Source organism: Pongo pygmaeus, chromosome 16, assembly GCF_028885625.2.
Source record: "Pongo pygmaeus isolate AG05252 chromosome 16, NHGRI_mPonPyg2-v2.0_pri, whole genome shotgun sequence".
Taxonomy (NCBI): Eukaryota; Metazoa; Chordata; class Mammalia; order Primates; family Hominidae; genus Pongo; species Pongo pygmaeus.
Window position 1 is genome coordinate 96,703,105 of NC_072389.2, and position 16,037 is coordinate 96,719,141.

Consider the following 16,037-nt stretch of genomic DNA (forward strand, 5'->3'; position numbering starts at 1 on the left):
CACATGCAGAATTGTCCCTGGTCCTTGGGGTTTGGGCTGCTGCCTCTGGCTCCTTCTGGGCCAAGGTCACTGGGTGAGCCAGGTGCTGGCAGTGCACGCTTTACTCCTTCAGCTGCCCATGCGGCAGTGCCGGCTGCTTCTCCTTGGCACTGGCTAAAGCCGAGTTTAAAAAGGCCACCTGCAGGCAAGAGGTACGCATTCTTGTAGGGGGATACACAGGACAAATGTGGCAGGGAGGCGGAGAGGAGCCCTTCCTTTGGGGCCTCAGAGGGTGCACCTGTGGGTCACAGGTGAAATGATGTCCGACCACTGGCTCCCAGGGAAGGCACGAGGGTCCAGAGAAACCAGAGGGCAGGAAACAAAGAGCAAAAGAGGGTTTGGGAGGGACCACAGAGGGAGGCAGCAAAGGTGGGGCAGCGGGAGTCAGGCTCACCATGGCCTCCCGGCTCTCCAGGTCCTCCAGGATGCTCAGCATGGGCCAAGGCGGCTGCTCCTCCTCCTCCTCCTCCCCCTTCCTCCTCCCTCCCTTCCTCCCCCTCCTCCTCCTCCGCCCCCTCCTCCGCCCCTCTTCCTCCCCCCTCCTCCTCATCTCTCTCCTCCTTCTCCTCCTTCTCCCTGCCCAGTCCATCTCCTGTGGGGGGTGGGGGTGGCCAGAGGGGTCCTCAGACAACCCAAAAAGGGAGGCACAGTGGGCCCACCCTGTCCCCACCCTCACTGTGTAACCGAGGGCCAGCCTCTTCCCAGAGGGGAATGAGTAGCTGTTCTTTATTTTCATTTATTTATTTTTTTTAAGAGCCAACGTCTCGGGATATTGCCCAGGCACAGTCCCACTAGCCATTGGTGTGGGAGTTCTGACCTGCTCCCTTTCTGATCTGGGCCAGTTCACCCATCCTCAGGCAACCTGGTGGTCCCCCGCTCCTGGGAGGTCACCATATTAATGCCGAACTTAGTGCAGACACCTGGTCAGCATAATGACCAGCTGTTCTAAAGTTCTCTTCCAACTCCTCAGTCCTACGCTGCTAACAGTCCCCACTTCCTCCTGGGGCTCTCTCCTCTTCCTCTGAGTGATCTCCTGTACCTTCCCCAGGGAGAGCCATGAGGCTCATCTGGGCCTGTAGCTGCAGGTTCTGCTGGCTGGTAGCTTCCAGGTGCTCCTAAGGGGCCAGGAAAGAGAGTGAGAAGGCATGGAGGTTGCCAGGTTGTCGCCCTCGGGGCCCAGCCCTCAGCGACTCCCTCATCTGGGTCTCCTGAAACTCTTTCCAGACCATCTCGGCCTCCTGAAACTCTTTCCAGACCATCTCGGCCACTGCTTTGCCCCGAGCTTCCTGTTGCTGCAGCTGGTCCACGAGCCGGGTCTGCAGCAGTAACTGCCTGTGCAGTGCCTCCTTCTCAGAGGTCAGCTGCTGATAGGCTGCCACTTACTGCTGTAGGTGACCCAGGTACTGGTCTGGCTGCCACTGCAGACTCTGAGCCTCTTGGCTCTTCAGCTCCACCTGCAGGAAGACCCTGGGCATCAGGGCAGGCGGTGGCTGGCTTCCAGATTCTGGGCCCATAAATAGGGTAGCGAGGGCACTGTGGAGCTGTCGCCTGCTCAGGCTCCTGGCCCCTTGCTCCAGGCCTAAGTGACTGCATCCCTTGCCTAGAGCCTCATGCCTCCTTCCCCACCATTTAAACTGTAGGCCACAGACTGGTGAAAAAGCAGAGGGAGCCGACCACCATCTGCTAAGTGTGCTACATGCCTAATGTTTCCACGTATTATCTAATTTAATCCTCAGCACCTCCACAAGGAAAATTCTAACTTCCTTTTTAAGTGAAAGAAACTGAGACTTAGAGATGCTAAGTAGTTCAATGGTGAGCAGTGGAGCCGAGGCCGGAATTCAGTTTCAATCTAAGGAGACTCTTATACCACTGTCTCTTTGCCTGTGATTGGGGAGCTCCATGCCTCTAGCTGGGATGATGATGTCCAGGCCTGGGAAGAGCCCAGGGCTACCCACCTCTAAAATTCAGAGGGCAGGAGGAAAGAAATAGTCACAGCACTGCCCTGGAGGGTGCTGGGGTCACCTGTCCCCCAGGCTGGAGGTGTCTCCGGCCTCGCACCTCCCTTCCCCAGAGGCTGGTGCCTGCCTCCCAGCCCTTCCTGGATGGGGTAGGGGTTACCATTTCCTTCATTCTCAGCCAGCTGCTCCTTCGGCTTGTGGTTCTGGGAGAGCGTGAGGCTGATGGTGGTGCGGTCATTCTGGAAGGTTTGCCTGCGCGCCTCTGCCTGCTCCTCCCAGAGCTCGGCCTTCTGCTCCAGCAGCCTCTCTTCCTGCTCCCACAGCCTCTCCTGCTCCCGGTTCAGCTGACTCAAGCCCTGATTGTCTTCTACCTGGGCTTGGAGCTGTCATGCCAGACTCTCCAGCTCCTTCTGCAGGTGCTCAGCCTTGGCTTGTAGCTGCTGCTGGGGGCTCCAGGCATGGGAGTTCAGCTGAGAAAGGAAGCAGATAATAAGGGCCTCTGGATTCTCAAAAAAAAAAAAAAAAAAAAAAAAAAAAAAAGAAAACCCTCCTCTTGGTGCACAGTTCCTCTCAGGCTTCCCTAACTTGGCCTCCCTGCTAGTGATTCCTTACACCCGGATGGTAGCCAATCTTCCAAGCCGCTTTCAGATAGAGAGCACTGTGGGTGGCTGACAATGGGCACTCCTCCCTCTTTGCCGATGGGGATACTGAGGCTTATGGAGATTACAAGACTTGCGGTCTCCTGGCACCGACCTCTTTCCCTCTGCCTCAAAGCCCTTCCATGCACCCACCTCCCTGGGGCCTTCTATGCCACCCCCACAGCTCTCTGATGCCAGTCCTGCTTTGAGGTCACCCCAACCCCAGCTCACCCATCTGGTTCTTCAGTTCAGCCAAGCTCATCTCCAGCTTCTGTACCCGATGTGCATCATGCTTCTTCTCCTTCAATATGTGAACCTCCTGGAAGCACAGGGGAAAGGGCCCTGGAGAGATAGGCTGGTGACTGGACAGGCTACCATCTCCCTCTCTGCCCCCAGCTCCACAAAGCCCAGCCCATGATCACCTCTGGCTGTGCTCCTCCCATTGCACAGATGCTCAGAACGATCAAGTGACTTCTCTAAGGTGGACTGAAGGGTCAGGTCTCACCTGCTCCGACATCTCCTGCATCCTCTGCCACACAGTGCATGCTCTCCATGGAGATACTCAGCGTACTGGTCTCTCTATTTGTAGATACTGCAGCCATTCCATCACCTGCGAGAATTGACACAGAAGTTAGGAAGGGCTGTCACTGGTCCTCACCTACTCCTGGCCACCTGGGGTCATCTTCCTTCCACATCCTCCCTCTGTAAAGCCTCACGTGCCCCAGGTATGCTTCCAGCTGTGCCCGCTCCTCCATGGCCTGCTGTAACTGCTGGTTAGCATCCAGGGCTTCGCAGAGCTAGATAACCAGATGGTGAAGCTGGAGAAGTTTAGATCTGGGGAGCCCGGACCGTTCCACACAGTGCCTTTAAAAGGGCTAGGGCTAGGCTCCATCTACAACTCAGTCAGTAAAGATCTCTGTCAAGCAGCTTTGCTTTAGAAACAAAAAATTAAATAATTTTAAAGAGATCTCAGGCCGGGCATGGTGGCTTATGCCTGTAATCCCAAAACTTTGGGAGGCTGAAGCAGGTGGATTCCTTGAGCTCAGGAGTTCCAGACAAGCCTGGGAAACATGGCGAAGCCCCATCTCTACAAATACAAATTAGCCAGGTACAGTGGCATGCACCTGTAATCCCAGTTGTTTAAGAGGCTAAGGCAGGAGAATAGCTTGAGCCTGGGAGGTGGAGGTTGCAGTGAGCTGAGATAGCACCATCACACTCCAGCCTGGGTCACAGAGTGAGACCTCATCTCAAAAAAAAAAAAAAAAAAAAAAAAAAAAAAAGATGATCACAACTCTCTATTGTTACCATGGAATAGTGAAAGTGTTGGCTTGAACCTCAGAAGGAAATAAACAGACTCATGAGCTAGCCATATAAATGTAATCTATAAAATAATGGTTTTCATCCATGATGCTTTAAGAAAAAAATTTTTAAGCCCTAATCTTAAGAGTCTGATTCCCCAGGCCTATGACAGGGCCTCAATTTGTAGATTTTTTAGCAGTCTCTAGAGGATTCTATGGCAGGAGCAGAACAAGGACTCAAATATTCCAGCTCTTGGCTGGAGCCTTCCCATACCCAGCATGATCCCTAGACCATGGCCCCAGCTGGATGGGGCTCCCACTACCCTGGAGCTGCAGCCTCTTGCCTGCTGAAGCGAGAGGTCGGCGATCTCCAGTTTGTTTTTCAGCTCCTCCAAGTTACACTGCATCCCTGCCTTGTGGGTCAGTGTGACTTGAAGCTGCTCTGCCTAAGCTGAGTTCTCCTGCTTCCGCTCCTTATTGCTGTTGCTATGGCCAGAGGCAGCAGAGAAAGGAATGAACCAAGAACAGAAAGGATTGCTTTGGTGATCAACCCTCTACCCTCGCCCCACAACCACAGAACCGTTGTACTGTAAGGGACCCCAGGAATCAAATGTCACAGGTGACAGGCCAGAGAGAAGCCATGAGTTGCCCGAGGCTACAGCATGAGTCAGGGGCACAGATGGCACTAGAGCTTAGCGGTGCATGCATGCAAACCTGTACGACCACCTCACCATGCTCACCTGCACCCCTCCCACCTCCCAGCACACCACCCACGCTAAGGGCCCCAGACCTCCCATTCCACCTTCCCCCATTCTGGTTGTTCTTGTCTAACTGCAGCCTGAGGGCATCTGTGTCTCTGCTTAACTGGTTGTTGTCCTGCAAATACAGAAAGGTGAAGTCAGGATACAGCAGGCAGAGGAGCAGCTGGCCGACCAGGAACCACAGCTACAGTGACTATTCCACAGTAACACTTCGTCACTCTCAATCATGCCTGACATGTTTTCAAGGCATTTCCAAGCCCATGGTCTCATTTGTTTCTCAAAGAACTCAGTAAGGGTGGAAGGGACAGGGAAAGAGATCGAATTTATAGCTGGTTAGCAGAGGCCCAGAGACATCAGAAAATATTGCTATTGTTCTTACCATTATGACTACAACTGTTTGAACCTTTACTGAGTGCTTCACCAGGCACCATGCTAACAACCCCATTAATCCTCACAACCACCATAGCAGACAGTTACTATTATCACCTCTGTTGTGCAGATGAAAAACATAGGGTATTAGAGGTTAAGTGCTTGCCCAAGATCACTCAGATAGAGCTGGGATCTGAACATCCAGGTATATCTGATTCTCCATGCCCATTTTTTCAGTGTGAGGCAGGAAAATAGGGTCTGGAGGCAGGGAACATAAGGCCAGTTCACATTTCAGCTATAACGGGAAATATCCTCTCCATAGGGCGTACGTGTAAATGACTTTGTAACTTTACTTCATCCTCTCCAGTTACATAGGGCGTACCTGAAGTAACCAATGGAATCCTCTAGGGAGGTCATGAAACCCCCTAAAATTTTGTAACGGGGCCTTTGAGCCCCTGTGCTCGGGCACGCTCCCACGCTGTGGAGTGTGCTTTCATTTTCAATAAATCCCTTCTTTCCTTCCTTGCTTTATTTGTGCGTTTTGTCCAATTCTTTGTTCAAGACGCCAAGAACCTGGATGCCCTCCACGTTTAACAGCTGGGGTGGGGGCACAGATAGAAAGGGGGAAAATCTCCTGTTCACTTTTTGAAGAGTACATTGGCATAGTCCAAAACTCAGAAAATACAGAATGGAAATATCTCCCAGCCACCCTGTTCCTCTCTCCTGAGTTTTTTACGAATCCTTGCAGACACGTTTTATGTGTATTATCATAGTACACACACACACACCCAGACACACACACACACAGACACACACACACATGTGTTCCCACTCTCTACACAAATGGTAACATACTAAAGATACTCTTCTATATCTTCGTGGTACAAGTACCCTAACCCCCACCTAGGACTTGGTCAACGCCACAGCCAGATAAGGGCAGGGCAGGCATTTGGCCTCCAAGCTCCATGTCCAGTGCTTGCTTCCCACAGTGCCCCCCAACTCACCCACAGCAGCCGACATAGCCCCAGGCTGCCTCTAACGACCACACACAAAAGCAGTGAGAAATGGCCCATGCTGCCTTCTGGGTGGGACATGCCTTCCTGCAGAAGGGACCTTTAGGCTCACTCCTCCATCTGGAAAGCCGGGCTTCCAGGGTACAGTTAAGTGGTTGACTCATCCTATTCCCCTTCTTCTGCTCCGCTCCAGCTCTCCCACACACTGTCGGGAATACTGCAGGCAGCTGGCCAGATCCTTGGCCTGTTCTGGAATGAGAGAGGTTGAAATGTGGCCCAAAGGACTTCCCCTAAAGGCCTGTCAAAGTGTTAAGTAGAAGGATGACGGGGTGCCCAGATTCCCACCTTCAAACTGCCTGGCAGCATGCTGGGTATAGTACAGCGCTGTCTGCAGCTGAGTTTTCTCACATGTAAGGATTTGTAGTGTATGAACCTAAGTCTTTGGGAGAAAAACCAAGCCAGGCATGATGGTTATTGCCTGAAATCCCAGCACTTTGGGAGGCTGAGGTGGGTGGATCACCTGAGGTCAGGAGTTCAAGACCCACCCAGCCTGTCCAACATGATGAAACCCTCTCCCTACTAAAAATACAAAAACTAGCTGGGCATGGTGGCGGATGCCTGTAATCCCAGCTACTTGGGACTCTGAGGCAGGGGAATCGCTTGAACCAGGGAGGTGGAGGTTGCAGTGAGCCAAAATCGTGCCACTGCACTTCAGCCTGGGCAACAGAATAAGACTCGGTCTCTAAATAAATAAATAAATACACAAAGCTTTCCATTTAATAAGCACTCAAAGCCCTTTACCAGTTTAAAACAAATACAAGCCCCTTCTAAAGTAAGGCTAAATGCTAAGTGATAGGGGAGAGAAAAAGGACATAAGTAACTCCTACTCTCACGAGGTTAATGACTAAATTCTATTTTTCTAGAATCACCTGGCCTCTCTGAGCCCTGTGAATGAAACTGAATTTCTCACTCGATACCTGGCTATGACTTGCAATCATGGAAACCAAGAATTGTGTTATGTCACTGTGTACTTCTTGTTACCTGGATTCCACACTAGGCTGGGATCAAGGGTTGAATATTTCATGATTTGCTCCATTACCTGTGTGCTTCTTATCCCAGACCAAACTAAGCTTTTTTCTAGAGTTCTGCAATTTGTGGTTAGTATATAAGAGTGGTTCTCAAAAATACAGTCTCTAGACTAGCAGCTCCAGCAGCACCTGGGAACTTCTTATAAATGCAAATTCTCAGGCTCCACCCTGGACCTGATGAATCAGAAACTCTGGAGTAGGGCTCAGCAATCTGTGCTGCAGTAGTCCCTCCAGGTGTTCAAGAATCTCTGCCATACAGCAGGTAGAAAAATGTGTTTCCTTCTGTAGGTCCAAAGCCATAGATACCGTATGTTCTGTCTCAATATGAAACAATGACATGCAATTAAAAGACATAAATCTCCTTCCTGCTCCCACCCTCCAGCCAGTGTGTTTTATTTTTATGAGTTCAATAAGAAAACGAGTGGCAATCAGAGGTTTCATCTAAAAACGTATATTTACAGGTATCAGTTCTCATCCAGCCTGATCTCATCCAATATCATTTAAATCCTCTTACATGGAAAGTCTTAGAAAAGGATCTTCACAATGTAAGTCTCAGACACACTAGGAGTTCTATAATAAAACACCAAGTAGGTCAGAATGTCCAAACTTACTTGAGAAGAAAAGTGGAATCATTGGCTATATTTTCAAATTGCATTCAACAGGAAATTAAAGTTTTGAATTTTTTTCACCTTCACCCTTCGAAGTTAATAGAATTAAGTCAAAATACTCCAGTCTTCCAAAGCCTGTAGCCAGGCAAAATTTTACTATATTACTTCTTGCTTTTCAATGGCTATAAATCAGACTCCTGGTAGGCACATTTTGTATAGCTACAAAGATGCAGACCTAAACAGTTCCATTTGTTCAATATTAAAACAAAAGTCTTGTAAACCTCAGATGGTGAGTGTAATACTTCAGCACTAGCACCAAAGCCTCAAATATGAAAAGATACCAAGAACACCACTAGCAAACAAAACTAAACTCTCGGCCGGGAGCACTAGTTCATGCCGTAATCCCAGCACACTGGCAAGCCAAGGTGGGAGAATTACTTGAAGTCAGGAGTTCAAGACCAGCCTGGGCAGCACAGCGAATTCACATCTCTACAAAATTTTTTAAAAATCAGCTAGGTGTGGCAGCACACTTCCTGGGGCTGCTGTGCCATTGCTGGAACCTTCTCTATGGAGAGTACTGAGTACCTCTACCTGTAGCACTTTCCCTGGCTGGAATCCTGCAATTGTCACAGTAGCCCGAGGTCCAAGAAGGCAGGGCAGGAGCATCGTGTCCCCTTCCCAGCAGGTGCAAGGGAGGCTGGGGGGTGAGGCACAAGCCCTTGGGAAAGTGAGGGGCAGGACGGGTGCATGGTGAGCCTCTGTTGACTGCTTGCTGCCTCAGCTGGAAGGTCAGGACCCAATGGCTATTACAGGTTACAATTACAGAAGTATTTTGGATTTCGGAGTTTTTCAGATTTTGGAATTCGAAAATCTGAAATCCAAAATGCTCCAATGAGCATTTCCTTTGAACCTGGCCTTCGAACATCATGTTGGCACTCAGTTTTGGATTTTGATTTTCGGATGAGGGATGCTGTATTATCTTCTGAATGAGGCCACTCATTTAGGAAAGCCAAGAGTTTGGGGACATGGAGCTGCAGGCCAAAGAGGTGATTTCTGAGGTGCCTTCCAGTGCAGAAGGGCCTACAAAGTGGTTTAAGCCAAGCCCCAAAATAGGAAACCCAATATTTAGCTAATGGAACACTGATAAAACCTGCTCAAGATGTCTGTCTCTACTAATTCAGATGGAGCCAACCCAATGCATTCTTATGATTTTAAAAAGGCACCAGTACCTCTGCAAAAGCATTGAATTGTATCATGCATCATCAGTGGTGGTTTTTTACGGATATGAAGAAGGGGTTTTCACAATACATCACACGACACACTATCTTCCAAATCTCTAAACATTTCTCTCCCCAGCCTGATCCTCTCCACAGTTGTCCAAATCACTCCCTCTTTTCTCTTGCTGTCTCCAAAACTCAAAACCATGTTCTGACTTTCTGTATCCTGCCCTCCCCTACTTGGACCACCTGCGAAGCCCCCCAGTTCCCCAGGGTGTCCCCTCCTCCCCTCCTGGGATCCCCCATCTTTCCTCAAATGGACCAGTTTGGCCTCTGTTAGTTTCTCCAACTCTGCATCTCAACCTTTCTCCCTTCACTACACAATAATGTCCAGGAGGCCAAGAGCCCACAAACCAGGGACCCTCCCTTTCCAGAAGGGAGCAGAGAGGTAACTACAAATACTTGGTTATGATTTTCTTCGCTGCCACGCCTGTTTCCATGGGCAGCGCTGAGCCCCACTCCTGGCAGAGCTCAGAACCAGGCTCCAAGAGCTGGGGCAAGTGGAGCTTAGGGAGCCTCTGGGTTGAGGACCTGGCACCCCATGCTGCAGCTGCCCTGTCCCAACCTCTGTCCCTTCCTTCCTGTGCCCCCAGGCCTGCTCTGCCCTGTCCTGCCTCAGCCTGTCCAGGAAGGCCTCTGCTTGAGGCCCCCAGGAGGCTCACCCCAGAGCAGGCATTATGATGGGGACTGCCACATCCCACCTGCAGAGTCTGCCTGGGGATTTGAACCAGCCAGGAAGCTCACATGGACAGGGCTGTCCCCGGGCCTAGTGGTGGGGGAGGCAGGCCAAGTCTGGGTCCTCCCCAGTGCTGCCCCCATCCCCAGGCCTGGCTTCCTTTGGCACCCAGTCCTGCAGGTCCCACCCACCCTGTGCTCTGCCAGGTCAGGGGACTGCTGCTATGGCATTAGAGGGTCAGAGCCACAGAGGGCCCTGGAATTGATTAGCCGAGTCCACCTCCCATGCCTCAGGATGGGGATGTTAAGGCCTAAAGCGAGTCAGGGACCCTCATCCATAAGAGAGCACATAACTTTGGACAGAATGAGCTAGAACCCTGGTCTCTGAACTTCCATGCTAGTGTTTTCCCCATAACACATAGGGATTCCATCATTCCTAGCTGGGCTCATTGGCTTACGCCTGTAATCCAAACACTTTTAGAGGCTGAGGAGGGAGGATTGTTTGAGACCAGGAGCTTGAGACAAGCCTGGGCAGCAATTTGAGACCCTGTCTCTATAAAACATCAAAAAAATTAGCCAGGCATGGTAGTGCACATCTGTAGTCTCAGCTACTTAGGAGGCTGAGGCAGGGGGATTTTTTGAGCCCAGGACTTCGAGGCTGCAGTGAGCTTGATTGAGCCACTGCACTCCAGCCTGGGTGACAGAGCAAGACCGTGTCTCTAAAACGATAATAATAGTAATTTCTAAACTGTGGAGGTGGGTGGAGGGTGGGTATTGTTGAAATTAATGGAATTGAAAGTGTAGATTGTGGGTTCTCCTATGGTTATTTGCATTTTAAGTGGAACATAAAGATCAAAACATCTTGACACACAGGCAAATCCACGGAGACAGAAAGCAGATGAGTGGCAACTGGCGCCTGGGGAAGGTGCAGAATTGGAAGTGACTGCTTCATGGGTACGGGGTTTCTTTTGGAGTGATGAAGAGGTTCTGCAGTGATTAGTGGTGACGGTTACACAGCACTGTGAGTGTACTTAATGCCGCTGAATCATACACTTGAAAATGGTTGAAGTGGTAAGTTTTATGTTTCATGTATTTCACCACAATTAAAAAAGAAATTTCCCTGACTCAAATACATAAAACCTGTATAGAAAAAGGTCTCACTGCTGGGAGTCTGTTTTGCTTCTTTCCTTCTCTCACTGTCTCCCAGTCTAAGAGGGGAGCTACACACAGTGTAGAGAGTGACTGAGAATCCACTCCAGGACGGCATCCCGAGAAACAAGACAGAACCAAATGATAAAAGTTGTTCCTGGAAAAACATCCTGGAATAGGGGAGGCAGCACAGGTCAAGCCACAGGGGAGGGTCTGTGACAGCTGCTTTACTCCACAGGGTACCACTGAATGCTCCAGTGGTTCCTGACTTCACTTTTTAAAAATTATTTTTATTTATTTATTTGTTTTTGAGATGGGATCTGTTGCCCAGGCTGGAGTGCAGTGGCGCGATCTCAGCTCACTGCAATTTCTGCCTCCGGGTTCAAGTGATTCTCCTGCCTCAGCCTCCTGAGTAGCTGGGATTACAGGTGCATGCCACCACGCCCAGCTAATTTTGTATTTTTAGTAGAGATGGGGTTTCACCATGTTGGCCAGGCTGGTCTCGAGCTCCTGACCTCAAGTGATCCTCCTGTCTCGGCCTCCCAAAGTGCTGGGATTACAGGTGTGAGCCACCTCGCCTGGCCCTGAGTTCACTTTTTTTAAAGACTCCACATATGAATGAGATCATGGCTATTTGTCTATGTGTGCCTGGCTTATTTCACTTCACATGGTGTCCTCAAGGTTCATCCATGTGGTTCCAAATGACAGGATTTTGTTCTTTTTGTGGCTGAACAGTACTTCATTGCATATAAGAAATGATCCATGCATGAGGGGATGGATGTGCTACCTCCCTCATTTGATCATTACGAAGCATATCTGTGTTGAAACATCAAATTGTACCCATAAATATGTACAATGACAATGTGTCCCTTTTCAAAAACTGGCTCGCTGTGGAGACCAGTAAAGGCTTTCGCAGCTCCAAGGGAGATCACAGACTGTGGAGCAGGCTGGGGGCTCCAGGGCCTGGGCCCCTGGCACTCACCACTGTAGTTCCCAGGCACAGCCCTCCCTCTCTTTAAGGTCAGGCATTCTCGCTCCCCTTCCTGAAGGTCCTGTTTCAAGCCTGCCTCCTCCTTCCTCACCCAAACCACTTGCTGTGTTTTCACTCCTTATCAGAAAATTACTTAGGCCATGAAGATCTGTATACATTTACCAGCTTTCTGAAAAGCCTTTCATATCAGGCAGTTTCCCACGGGGTTGGAGTCTCAATGCATTGAAATGATAAATTATGCTGGGTGCAGTGGTTCATGCCTGTAATCCCAGCACTTTGGGAGGCCGAGGTCAGGAGTTCAAGACCAGCCTGGCCAACGTGGTGAAACTGCATCTCTACGAAAAATACAAAAATTAGCCAGGCATGGTGGGCATCTGTAATCCCAGCTACTCGGGAGGCTGATGCAGGAGAATCGCTTGAACTCAGGAGGTAGAGGTTGCAGTGAGCCGAGATTATGCCACTGCACTGCAGCCTGGGTGACAGAGCAAGGCTTCTTCTCACAAAAAAAAAAAAAAAAAAAAAAAAAAAAAAAAAAAAGAAAAGAAAAGAAAAAAAATAAAAAGAAATGGTAAACTATTTTTTCCTTACTCCCTTTACTGAACTCCTTGTAGGGCCTAGCACCGTGGTCTGCATCCTTGAGTCCATCGTCCAGCAGATGCTGGTCCTTCATCTGGTCTGGGGCTCTGAGCACTCGCCCCACAGTGCTGACCTGGGGGTGCTCACCGGGGTGGGAGGGAGTTGGCTCTACTCTCCTTGGAGTTCTCTTGTAGGTATGTGTTAGATCTGTGGTCTGAGGCATGTTAGGAGCCTAGAATAATTTCCCAAGGGGAAGAACTAAAAGTCCCCACAAGAGAACAGAGCTTGCCCATCTACTGAGGAACAGCCCTCCAGGGTCCTTTCCTGATCCTGCTCAGCTGCGAACTCCCTCCTCACCCACCCCTCCTGTTCCTCTTCCTCCTCCTCCTCCTCAGCTCTCAAGGTTTAACCATCAGTTTAAACATAGTCCCCACAGGGTGAACCCAAATGAACACCCAGCGCTGTCAGGCACAGACTATTGCATGGATAGGCTCACAGCAACCCTTCAACCCACACATAGGGCAGACTTATCCCAAGCATGCGCATTGTTAACACACACTTCCCAGGGGCGGACAGGGAGCCTAGGTTCCCGGCTTAGCTTGGCTGGTGATCAAGGTATAACCTTAGTCCCTCCTCTCTCCAGGCCTCAGTTTTATGGCTGTATGATGAGAGCACTGGACTTAGTGAACCTGGGTTTCCTTTCAGCTGGCGTGTCCATGTTCACAAAGTTGTTCTTGGTGTCACTCAAGCAGCTGCTTCTGCCTCCCTAGCCACACCCACACACATGCCCATAACCACCTACATGTGGTTAGAGTGGGAACGAGGACGTGTAGGAGGGCAGCCCCTTCAGAAACTGCTGGCCCTGCTGGTGTTGCCACCCAGAGGCCCTGGACACAAAGCCCTCCATGGACCCCCTTAGGCTTGCCTGGCAATAGACAGGGCCTGTTGCCCAGACACATACTTCCTTCTGGTGCCCCTCAGCTGACCGCAGGGAAGCTTTGGAAATACCCCACAGAAAGGACGCCACTAGATCCCATTCTCCTCCAGTCCATCTGGGGAGAGAGGAACGCAGAGTGAGAGGGCTCATTTTCTGGCTGCATTAGCTGTTAGCCGTTAGCTCCGGAGGTCTGGGCCCTGAAGTCCTGGGCAGCGCAGGGAGCGGTGGGTGAGCATCCGCTTCACCCCAGAGGCTGCTCCTGGCTTTGCCAGACCTGACCTCAGAGGATTTGGTCACATGGGGGTGTTTTATCCCTGAGACTCACAGAGACACGCAAAACACCAAGTGGGGGGTGCAGGTGAGGCCTACAGAGGGGAAGGAACTTGCTGAGGCCTCCACAGTGAAGAAGGCACCTCCAGCGCCTGGCCTCCAGAAGATCCTCAGGGCTGAGCTCCCCTGTAGCACCAACACAAGGCAGTGCTGGGCCACTACCCCCTGCCCTCCCCGCTTCCCTAAGGTGCAGCTAGTGGGTCAACTGTCCTGGTCCAGGGATATTTTTAGCCAGCAACATTTTGCTCTGAAGGTGGCTTTTCTGTGGCTGCAGTAACAAATTGAAACAACTGGTGGGCTTAAAATGCCAGAAATTTGCTCACAGTTCTAGAGGCCAGAAGTCTGACACCAAGGTGCTGGCAAGGCCACGTTTCCTTGAAATGCTCTATGGCAGAGTCCCTCCTTGCCTCTTCCAGTTCCTGCAGGCCTCAGACATTCCTTGGCTCACAGCTGCATCACTCCCGCCTCTGCCTCTGTATTCAGGGGTCTTTTTTTCTGTCTCCTATAAAGATACTTACTGGACTCAGGCCCCGCTCAGATGGTCTCATCTTGAGATGCTTGATTACATCTACAATAACGCCAGATTCACAGGGTACTGCAGTTAGGAAATGAGCATATCTTTTTGGGGGCCACTGTTCAACTCATAACATACACCACTGCTTCACCCCATGCCTCTACATTGTCAGCCACACTCTGTTGTTTGTTCCTGCTTTGTGGTAACAATAACAGCAACAGCAATACTAACAGATAACATTAATTGAGTGCTTACTACGTGCCTGGCACCATGATAAGCCCTTAACATATTAACTCATTTAATTGTCACCACAAACATGTGAGGTGGTTACTATTGTCTCCAAACTACAGTTGAGGAGATGACGGTCAGAGAGGAACACGTTGATCACAGGTGAATACAGAACCAACTCCTGGGATCCCAGAGTTCAGAGTGGACAGAGACAAAGGTAAGAGACAGGGGACCTGCCCCTGGGTTTGGAGAGCAGGAGGACCAAGGAAGGTGGTGGAGGAACTCAGGCCAGCACCACTCTGCCACTTTCAGCTGTGTCACCCCAGGCTGGGGCCATGCGTCACATACCATGAGGACACTGGGGCTACAACTGACACATGTTCCTGCCACATGGTGCTAAGAATCTTGGGAGAGAGAGATGGAAACCAAACAGTTGCATAAATTAATGTAAAATTGCAAATGGAATGCAGAGGGCAAGGGAGTCTATAAAAACTTAGGCCAAGGAAGAGCTTCCTGAGACAGAAACGTCCAAGCTCAGAAGTAACCAGGCAGGAGAGGAAGGGAGGAGTGTTTTGGGCAAAGGGAACAGCATCTGCAAAGACTGTGTGGCCAGAGGAGGCATGATGAGTTAGAGGAGTTGAAAGAAGGCCTGGGTGGCTGGAACTCAAAAGAGGCTTCCTAGGTGGTGAGGAGGTGAGGGGTGGAGCTAACCATGTTGGGCTCTGAGTGTCCAAGAGTGGTAAGAAGCCAGATTTCAGAGAAAAAAACAGGTCCCTGGGGAGAGAGAAAATGCTTTCTATTCCTCCTGGACACCAAGAAACAAAGCACAAGTTACATCCTCAGCAGGTGCCCACTTCTCCGGTCCTGGATGGGACACCCTGCTCCACTGCAAAGAGCTCAATCTGGGCCTGCCTGTGCAGCACAACGGGGCAAAGCCAGGCTTAAGCCCAGGAAAGGCTGGGATGGGCTCCTTAGGCTAAATCTCAGGTGCTTTATTTGTTTGTTTGTTTTTTTTTTAGCCATTCTTCTTCTTCTTCTTCTTCTTCTTCTTCTTCTTCTTCTTCTTCTTCTTCTTCTTCTTCTTCTTCTTCTTCTTCTTCTTCTACTTTAAGTTCTAGGGTACATGTGCACAAGGTGCAGGTTTGTTACATATGTATACATGTGCCATGTTGGTGTGCTGCATCCATAACTCATCATTTACATTAGGTATATCTCCTAATGCTATCCCTCTCCCCCCCACCCACCCCACAACAGGCCCTGGTATGTGATGTTCCCCTTCCTGTGTCCAGGTGTTCTCATTGTTCATTTCCCACCTATGAGTGAGAACATGTGGTGTTTGTTTTTTTGTCCTTGTGATAGTTTGCTGAGAATGATGGTTTCCAGCTTCATCCATGTCCCTACAAAGGACATAAACTCATCCTTTTTTATGGCTGCATAGTATTCCACGGTGTATATGTGCCACATTTTCTTAATCCAGTCTATCATTGATGGACATTGATTCCAAGTCTTTGCTATTGTGAATAGTGCCTCAATAAACATACATATGCATGTGTCTTTATAGCAGCATGATTTATAATCCTTTGGGTAT

The 16,037-nt window shown here is 50.0% G+C and overlaps 2 pseudogenes; both read right to left on the reverse strand.

The window, feature by feature from the left end:
- Nucleotides 1–1,010: 1,010 nt before the first annotated feature.
- LOC134738224 (golgin subfamily A member 2-like) lies at nt 1,011–1,553 on the reverse strand (annotated as a pseudogene).
- A 330-nt stretch (nt 1,554–1,883) lies between these two features.
- On the reverse strand, nt 1,884–4,667 carry LOC129013900 (golgin subfamily A member 2-like; annotated as a pseudogene).
- Between the last annotated feature and the right edge of the window lie 11,370 nt (nt 4,668–16,037).